This window comes from Ochlerotatus camptorhynchus, unplaced genomic scaffold (assembly GCF_037179485.1).
Source record: "Ochlerotatus camptorhynchus isolate MF236.1 unplaced genomic scaffold, CSIRO-AGI_Acam_v1.1 ptg000232l, whole genome shotgun sequence".
Taxonomy (NCBI): domain Eukaryota; kingdom Metazoa; phylum Arthropoda; class Insecta; order Diptera; family Culicidae; genus Ochlerotatus; species Ochlerotatus camptorhynchus.
Window position 1 is genome coordinate 3,936,898 of NW_027040722.1, and position 7,788 is coordinate 3,944,685.

Genomic DNA, 7,788 nt, shown 5'->3' on the forward strand with positions numbered 1-7,788 from the left:
TACTTTTCCTGTTACACTAGGCCTACGATGAGGAATAATTTTATTTATTATTTCAGAAGAATTTTACATTTTTTTAGCTTATTTTAATAGAAGCTTATTTCCAACAATTTAACTTGGAATAATTTTACCAGCAGTAGGAATTATTACTTTTAATCATTTTAAAATTTCTCTTTTAAATACAGCAATTTTATTAGCATCTGGAGTAACAATTACTTAAGCTCATCATAGATTAATAGAAAATAATCAGGCTCAAACTATACAAAGTTTTGTTTTTACTGTTTTATTAGGAATTAATTTTTCTATTTTACAAGCATATGAATATATTGAAGCTCCATTTACAATTGTAGATAATGTTTGTGGCTCAAAATTTTTTGTAGCAATTGGATTCCATGTTTTAATTGAAACTTCATTTTTATTAATCTCCTTTATTCGACATATAAATTACCATTTTTCACTTAGTCATAATTTTGGATTTGAAGCTGCCGCCTGATAATGACATTCAGTTGATGTAGTTTGATTATTCTTATTCGGCTGTGGCCCATATCTGTAAAAATCCGATCGATTCTGGATAATATGTAGAAGTCTTTCACGTTGTTCGTCCATGTTGTCCCTATTCACTCAACGTATCTCAAAGATTATTCCATAGAGAAGTTATAATGGACAGGGTCGTATGAACCACATTTGGGCCCCAGGTCTACATCGTATGAAAAACTCAGTGCTAGATTAACGCTAGATTTTGCGTAAATTTACACGATATTTCATCTAAATTTAAGTGCAATATCTCATAAATCCTCAATACCGTAAAACGGGGTATCTATGATAATGCGGCTAACTTTGATAGTATAATATAAAGAATAAATTTACTCGCTGTGCTTTTTCAAAATAAGAAACATTGGTTTCATATTGTAGCTTAGGGTATTTCCGTTGATATCGTATATAGTTTTATATAATATGTGTGACATATTTTACAAAAATATTAAAAAACCATTTTCGTGTTTTTCGCCTTTTTGAAAAAGCACTCAAACAATCACTTATGAAATGTATTTCCGATACAACCATCACAAATTAAATGTTGTATTCTTATTGCTTATGAAGTTTTCTGATTATATACTCATTCAAAGTTTTAAATTTAAAGAACTAAATTATTTGAGTTTCACTCATTTTTTTCTACATTCATCGAGCATTATCAAAGTAACCACAAATCAAAATACTGAAGTTCGGTCACAAAACTAAAAAAAATAGTGCAAATGCTTTAATTTTCGTTCATTATATTACTAACGAATTATTCATTATATTACTAACGAGTTAATTGGATCCTCAGTACTTGTTTTAAAAATATATAATTTGAAAAACATTCATTGCTGTAAAAATTATTTAGAATATACTTTAAAAAACTATCAATGTTACCCCGTTTTACGGTACATACAAACTTGTCAGCAATTTGGTTGTTTATGCCAACTATAATAGCGCCAAACTAAACGAGAAGAGATTTTACGCGATGGTTAAAATTCTGAATTTTTGTCTATGTAGCACACATGGAATTTTTTTTTACCATAAAACGTGGTGAAGTTGATCATTGGTTGAAGGTGATCACTACACCATTCAATTTTAGTTTTTCAACCATTCTTTTTCATGATATTGTTATAGGATAATTTGTGTAGTATTTCATTAGGCAGTTTGAAACGTTTATTCTAGCAAACGATGTATTCCACCACTCTACAGGGTGAGTGGTATTTTTTGTCAGTAAAGTATAAGGTCATAAAAATGAAAAGCTGGTATGAATTTAGATTTTTATTGTATTTCCTGTTTAGTATATCCACAGACAAACAGACATAACACTCACAATCACGTTCATCGTAAATAATGTTTTAGTTGGGAATATGCTTGCATTTGTCACGGTGACGCCACTGAAGCATTGAGCAAGCCACCACATTTCGAACTTATCAGTGATGCCAGTTCTTTTTCACGTCTTGTTAGTAGATGTCAGCCCTTGAAAATGATAAGTGGTCAAGGCATCCCACTGGAGACACATACCACATCTGACGAATACAAAAAAAGTAGTTGAATATTACATCAAAACTGCTGCACATTAGTCATTCCGTTCCTAATATTACGTTGTACGATGTACACAGAATTCGAGAACAAATCATGTTGATGACTGTAATATTCTATGTACTTTTACCAGTTATTGATGTTCAATACTTCACCATGAATATCATTGATTGATACATATTACATTGATACATCTATATGTAGAAAGGGCACTAATAACTGATGCATTACGTAGTTTAAAACTTATTTCCAGCAAAAGAAAAAGCACAATAAACAAACAAAGCAAATCCCTAAAAAAAGTCTTAGCTTCTGTGAATTTTTCCTACGGATCCGTATTTCTGCAGAATTCAATCAATTATATGTATACATCTACGGAAAATTTCGTAGAAACGACATCACTGACTTCCATCTGTTTTGTTTTTATTCAACACAGCTGACGCGTTGACAGAACGAGGGAAAAGCAACTAGTGAAAAAAAGTGCATGAACGAGGGATGCTCCGGTTGCAAAACAATGCTTGGGAATGTGGATGATAGTGCGCATGCAAAATACGCTTGACGATATTTTTTGAAGAATTTTCTTCTAAGAGTTATGCCTGTTTGTCTGTGGTTTATCTATAACATTTGTCTTGACTTAGTCCAGTTCAAATCTTTCTCCCTTTGCCATAATGATCAGCTGCACGATATCTTGAGGTATTTCGTCCCATAATTTCACCAAACGTTGCTTAAAAATTTCCACGGTTAGTCCCTTGGTACTCCCTTGTTTGCCTAGCATGTAGCCCCACGCATATAAGTCGAGAGGATTCAAATTGGGTGAAGAGGCAGACCACTCTTTCGACGAAATAAAATCCGGAAAATTGACCTTACACGAAGCCTGTGTAGCTTTTGTCTGGTGGGACGGTGCAGTGTCTTGTTGGAAGTAGTATGGTACATTCTTGTAGTGTTTCTTGACGAAGGGAAGCAAATGGTTCTTCAAAACATTATCGATGTAATATTTACTGTTGACTTTAACACCAGGTCCAATGAACAGCAATTGAACCTTCAAAGTTTTGGAGAAATATTCTGGAACCTTTCAAGAGCCGGTTTGTCACTGCGGATAAGCTGCATGTACCCGATCATGTTTCTGGTTATGGTGATCCTGTAGCAGGAACATTTTCTCGTCCAAAACAGAACTCTGCAATCACCGTGCCAAAAACAGGCTTATCACGACAAAACAAACTTGCAAGCCGTGTTGACATTTGAATACACTCTAAAAGAAAAATATGCAGACATGTATGTAATTAACCCATTCGAAACTGCAGATGTTTAAAAATCACTGACTGGAATTACTACTCACCCTGTAAATGTACAATTTTGTGGATGTTATAAAATATGCAACTCTAACCTTTTCTTAAACATCCTATCAGAATCAGCATTTATTCTGGTGCTGTGCTCGGGGAAATTACTTATTTTAGTTAAAGTTTGGTCGCTGAATCCGAATATGACGTCAGATTTTGTTAAACGAACGATTTCGTAATATTGATTATTTCGCACAAAATATGCAGTTTTTTCGTTAACTGACATAACCCCAAGGCTGCAAAATGCGTCTCGACGCATGTTGACATTGCTGGTTCTCAGCAATGCAATGACCAATCGTTTATGATTCAGCCATCATTCAAAAGGTATAGCTATCTACTTTTGTTTGCAAAAGGTATGCATTCAATTGGACCTGTGGTTGGCCAGCCGGAACGGAAAAAAAAACCCGGAAAAGTTCCGAGCAAAATGCGTGTCGATTCATGTTGACATAACTGGTTCTCGGCAATTTGGTTACCACATCTTAAGATTGAGCCACTACTTGAAAGGCATAACTGTCTACCTTCAACCGGAATAGACAAGGAACCGATTGGAGTTGTGGGTGGCCAATCGGATCGATAAAACCCGTGAAAGGTGGCTCTGTGGAAATTCGGTATCACCGGGAAAATGGTCAATTCTTAAAAGTAGTCCTAATGTTGCGTGATTTTTTTTCTAAATTGCATACAATCATTAGCATAAAGGAAATATACCATCACCATATCGATTTTGCAACCAAGTGGCCAGAAAACGGTCCTTTGGATATCCGGAATCACCGGAAAAATACGCAATTCTTGAAAGTAGTGCTAGAGCTGTGCGATTTTTTTTTCTAAATTGCAAACAATTATGACCAAGGAGGAAATACATATTCCATCACCATATTGATTCTGCAAACAGTCAGATAACGGTCCTCTGGATATCCGGAATTACCGGGAAAATAGCCCATTCAAAAAAGTAGACCTAGAGATCCGCGATTTTTTCTCTAACTTTCATATAATCACTAGCATAGAGGAAATATGACATCAACATATCGATTCTGCTACCGGGAGGCCAGAATACGGTCCTCTGGATACCCAGAATCACCGGGAAAATAGTCTATTCTTAAAAGTAGACCTGGAGATCCGTGATCTTTTTGAAAATGTGAAGAGCCCCCCCCCCCCTCCGGATTTACCGGGAAAATGGTAAATTCCTGAAAGTAGAATCTCCTTTTTGTTCTTCCGCAGCGTTCCTGTGATGAAAAGGCACTTATGATGTAAAAGTTCTGCTAGCTCGTACGATGTAATAAAGTTATCAACAACTATTTCACGGCCGGATCCTCCTATAGGCTCCAATAGATCAAGAACCACTATTTGTCCTTGCTTTTCGTCTCGTTGCGGTTTTGAAGATTTATCATGTGAAGTGTTTTTGTCGAATTTGAATTTTTTTTTGTTGGGTGACAAGTTATGTGAACTTGTACATGAGTAAGTAAAATCATACATACAATGAAGTGCACTTTTTATCAAATTAGTTATGAAAAAACTAAACTAGCACCACGGAAGAAAAATATAAATGTAGTAGTGGAGGTTTGCCAGTTATATGTTTACTTATATATTATATTATATGTTATATGTTTTTCATGCACGTCACTAAAAAGTCTCCTTTTTTAAGACCATGTCACCAAAGTCACTTTTTCTTGTAATCAGTCACAATAAAAAAAATTAACGTGAATTTATTTCAAGTGTGTAGGATAGGCCTACATTTTGTCAAAAATATCATATCAAGAAGAGTGACAACTTTTCCAGAATCCAAGCGACAGATCCAGTAGAGCTGCACTTGAGCGAAGGTGGAAGCAACGCATAGTAAAATGAGCTATTTAAAGAATCAAAGTGACGATTGACTCACAGATGGCGAGTGGGTGAAAATGGTAATGACGTTTTGATATCTGTTAAATTGCATACCATTTTTTAAGTACATCATCATTTTTGCAATCGTGGATCTTAAAACTAGGTGTCGCATTACCAGTTTTGGCTTTGCTTTGATTCGCCAATACACAAACCTTTCTTCTGAGGATGCAATCTTTGCTATCAGCGGCCGTACGTGAAAATGGAAAAGTTGCCAGTCTTTTGGATTTTGTTTTAATTATTGAACAATTCGAAGTTGACGACCTTGTATAGAGGTTTTTGACGTTTAATCGTCTTTCTCTATCTACAGGGTGTCCACTCATTTGGCTAAATAAATTTCCCTGAGTTTTCCAGGGTAGTTGGTTGTAAATGCTAACATGAAGCTTTAAGTGTGATGATTTATTAGCTAGAGAATGATCTTTAGAAAAGGGTACGTGGATAGTTCCATTAGAGTACGGCAGTATGAAAATTGAATAGAAGTTGAAAATGAGCGAAGGGCCATTAATGCGACAGTTTTTAAAGATAGACGCACATTTTTGCCTAACCCGTACGATGTACGCGGAGACTTGAAGTATGTCTCCAAGTCTACAGGCAAAAATGTGCGTCCCTCTTTTTGCTCATAAACTGACTGCGGCTGTGGAATAGTTCTAGCGACGTTTTTCATCACTACCTAAAGCCCTACGTTGCGAGAGCATTTCCAGTCGATGGTGGAGCCGCTTCCAATGGTTTCATTGTATGGCAGATTCGCCAACGGGGGTCAGAGTGCTTTCATTGCAGCAATGGACGCAAAACGTGGTCAGCACTGACACATTCAGCACGAAACGGTTGCTTTCCAAAGTCGACGACGCATCGACTGAAAGAACTGCTGATGAAGAACAATGAGGAGTACCACACAATGGTTGCTGCCGAGTAAACAGACGATCGCGTGACACACATTGAGAGTGGTCTGCTTCTGTCGACAGCCGAGTGAACACTGAACAACAACAATTAACGCAAATGTTTTTAAGACATGACAATCAGTTTTAAAGAAACAAGCTTTACTTCATTTTAGTAAGTCTAAGATTACAACATTTTTAATCTCTTGAAGTATCGTACTAACAAAATTGTGGAAACTGTTAAGAAGTTCTATTAATCTCAGAAAAACTACATCTAGAGATGTTTGTGGTGGGAGGGGGGGGGGGGGGGAGGGGTGTTAAGTCCCCGAAATTTTAGCCCAGACTTGGATTGGTTTAAAAAAACTATAAGAGTAAGACAAATTCAGGATAATTCCGTGATGTGCTGAAATAAAATCGAGAACCCTTAAGATGATCCGAGAGAAAATTTATGAAAACTTCAGAAGCATTTCAGAAACTTCACAGAAATCCAGAGAATCCCAGGGAAGTTTAAAGGTGTTCACGAGAATTTCAGTTATTTTAAAGCAGAACCGAGATCTTCATTTTAATTGAAAGCCTTAGGGAAGCTCCGAGAACATCAAGACAGATAATAGAATTAAAGGGCAATTTCAAGGAAATTTCCGGAAACTTCCGTAAATGTGAGAGCACTTCAAGGGTGTTATATCATGAAAATTTCAAGATCTAAAAAATTTCGAAAATTCAGCTAAGTTGATTAGAGAACATCAACGGTGTTTCATTAATTAAAAAAAAATGCTAGAACTTTTAGCAAGCAACGATATTCTGAAGAAATTTCAGAGAACTTCTAAGAAATTTAGATATTTTTGACAGTTTTGTTATATTCAGTGAAGTTTCGAGTACTTCTAGGACAATCAGATAACATCACAAAAATCCCATTCACCTAAAGAAATTTACCGGAACATTGTATCAATTAAGAGAAATTAAGGCAAGCATAGAAAACTTTAGGGCTGGACTTTCCAGGGGATTTAAGGCAAAGTTTCGTGAGTGTTATTAGCTTTATAAAACACTAGCTGAATGTGCCCGGCCTTGCTCGGGATTCAATATTAGCTTGAGTTTATGCGCCAATTAAAAAAAAGGCATGCTATATTGTACGTAGCCCCCCCCACCCTCTTATCTAAGGGGCTACCTCCTAGGACCTCCACATGTCAAATGTCACATGTCGTTCCATTTACTTGATTAGTTCTCGAGTTATGCAGAAATTTCTGTTTCATTTGTATGGGAGCCCCAATTTACAGAGAGGGGAGGGGTCTCAAACCATCATAAGAACCTTTACTTGCCCTAAAAACCCCTGCATACAAATTTTCACGCCGATCGCTTCAGTAGTTTCCGAGTCTATAAGGGTCAGACGGACAGACAGACAGAAATTCATTTATATATATATATAGATAGATAAGGAAAATTGTAGAACTTAAAGGAAATTCAATCAATTTCAGTAAAATTGTGGGTTCTTTAAAAAAAATACGTAGATATTTAGGGCAGTATAGAAAATTTTATGGAAATTGAGAAATAATTTGGGCAGTTTTTAAAAAAATCAGGAAACTCTAGCCCTATTGAGGAAGCTGTTAGTTTTGAAAATCGACAAATCTTGAGAACTTCAGTGAAAAACATAGAACTATATT